This window comes from Ictalurus furcatus, chromosome 14, assembly GCF_023375685.1.
Source record: "Ictalurus furcatus strain D&B chromosome 14, Billie_1.0, whole genome shotgun sequence".
Taxonomy (NCBI): Eukaryota; Metazoa; Chordata; class Actinopteri; order Siluriformes; family Ictaluridae; genus Ictalurus; species Ictalurus furcatus.
The window spans coordinates 14,489,063-14,491,940 of NC_071268.1; positions in this window are offsets into that span (position 1 = coordinate 14,489,063).

Consider the following 2,878-nt stretch of genomic DNA (forward strand, 5'->3'; position numbering starts at 1 on the left):
ATAGAAACAATATTCTCAGTGTATCATTCTGACCCACTTGCAACACAAAACTGGGTCTGTAAGACAGATGTTATTAATTCCTTCCTACTCAGGTACAAAAGCAAGTTATGCCCCCAAATGATAAAATGAGAGCCTCCTTGTTGGCTCTAGAATATTCCACCATACAGCATGTTTAGATATGTGCTCACATGGACTGTATCTGTAGCAGCAGAAGTAAAGCTAAAATAAATCTAAAGGACAAACTTTGTTTCTCAATAATTTAGCATTTTATTTGCTTAGTTAATCTATTTTCTGCAATATATATTGTAAACTAGTACAAAGGTCCAGTTCGCAAATGTGTTGTTAAATCTTTGCCACAGGCATGATCATTTATTTTTGTGATGATTGTAAATTTTTCAAGGAATGGATTAGGTTTAAACAATAATAAAAAGATACTGGACTAAATTCTGCAGCAAGTCTGAATGCAAAAATGCTTTTCCTCATGAAACAAATTGTACTGCTGTCTCTTAGCCATGGACAGGGTTTAAATTGGGCAGGAGTGCATGGGGGCAGAGCTGTAACACCTTTGTTTTATGTGAAGAGCAAAAGCATTTGCTTTGGTAATATAATGATAATGTAATTCACTCTGTTTTATATAGAAATTTCAAAAGTGTAAAATGTGTTCCTTCTGTCAAGGTAGTTAATTGCTGTATTTATACATGTGATCATTTATTTATTCCTCTATTAATACGCTCTTTATTCTGGTCAACGTATCCCAGGATCACAGGGCATGAAGCAGTAATACAGCCTGAATTGCATGTTATCCCATTGCAGGGCACCACACACACATATTCACATACTTATTCACATCTAGGGGCAATTTACCAAAGCCAGTCCAACTTGGCATGTTTTAAGAGTTGGGAGGAAACCAGATAGACCAGAGGAAACCCATGTGAACATGGGGAGAATATGATAAGAAACTCCACACAGTCAATAATCTAAGCTCAGAATCAATGTGGGGACCCTGGAGCTGTGAGGTGACAATACTACCCACTGAGCCAATGTGCCACCTTACATTTGATCAATAATGCAATATTTGGTCATTGATGAGTTTCAGGCATGATCTCTGTGTCTCAGTGCTGAAGGTATCTAATTTGTGTCACAATGTACTGGAACAGAATTGTTTTGTGTTCTTGGTAAGTGTTGTTTTGAGTATTCCTAATCACCCTGCCTTTCGTCCTCACTCACTCTCTCTCTCTCTCTGTTCTTCTTCTTCTTCTCTTATTATCTGGTAGACTAGACGTCTTGTAGTTCTTATATCACTCAAACATACGTAATAGATGTTTTGATTTTATCCGTGACTTCTTCCAATTGACATTTATCATTCTTTATCAATATTTCTGTGTGTATATCTACTATCCTTTCTGCATCTTTAAACTAAGAAGCTTTCACTGAATGATGGTGTCGGTGTGACTTCTTCCTGGTACAAGACGAGAGGAAATCAGCTAGAGCAGGGTCCAAATTCTGGTTCTGTGACTGGTATCGGACAAAGAACTTGTCATTTTGCTAGTTTTAATGCTTCACAAAATCTTTGCCAAGAAATTATAAAAAAGTCCAGCCACCTAATTGCTATAGTTTAATTAGACCCATAGGATGAAAACTTGTTTAATGACATGTCCATATTAACAGTCTCCAGAATATACTGTATAATAGAGCATAAATTAAAGTATTGTCCCCATGTGGACTATTTTCTTTAATTTCTGGTCATTCTGTTGTTAACCCGTTTTTTTTCTAAGCCAATGTAATGACATCAGCTAAAACTCCTAGTGCTTTGTTTATCTTTCTCAGATACATTTTACTATAGTCTATGCAAAATCCCTGATAGAGTTCTTGAATGTGTTTTTCGTAAGCAAATATTTTTTCCCCTTGTTGTTTTTTTGTTTTGTTCACAGACTGTTCAAGAGCGTAACTTGATGTTTACATGCATTTAACTGCTTAGGAAAAAATTAACCTTAGTTGTGAATGAGTGTGTGCATGGTGCCCTGTGATGAACTGGTGTCCCGTTTAAGGTGAATTCCAATGTCTTTGCTCCCAGTGTTCCCAGGATAGGCTCCACCATGCAACCCTTACCAGAAAAGAGCAGTTACTCAAGATGAATAAATGAAAATGTTATTTTATTGCAGTGTTTCACAATGTTTTACCACACACAAGTCTATACAGTTTCAGTGTAGGGTTATGTTAAAAATGACAATGAGTGCTCTTTTTAGTGCTCTTTTTTTATATAAACACTGATGTTATTTTATTTAAATTCTATTTGAAATCTACTGCAGCGTCCATGAGAATGTGCAAACTAAGAATTTCATTATAAAAGAAAGCTTGTGCATTTTGGTGGAAAATACATGAGTAACTGTACTTTGTCGCTATTTAAGTAAGTTACTGAGATCGAATACTTATACCCTTACGTAATTTCTAAGAAACAAAATGACTTTTTATTCCTTACATTTTTATTTAGACCTTCAAAAAAGTACTTGTTACAAATCTAGTAGGCCTATTCTTCTCTCATCCAGCCAATGACTGTACACTGTGCATTTAATGTTCATTTCAGTTTAAAGCATCTAATTCAGTTCATCAGTGTAGAAAAACAACTATCATGATCTACTTAATTTCAGTACTAAATATCAGTTAAAACATTTACTTTTTTTATTACTAGATACATTTAAAAGTAGCAAATCTTTGGGTTTTTTGTGCTGGATAAATCCACTTTTATTTGAGTTCACTTAGTTTTAACACATTATCCATACTTCACTTAGGTGCAGTTTCTCAGTACTGAACCGCCGATTCTATCCAATCACACGGCGCCTCGTCATCCCATAATGCCTTTCGCAACTCGCGCGAAGAC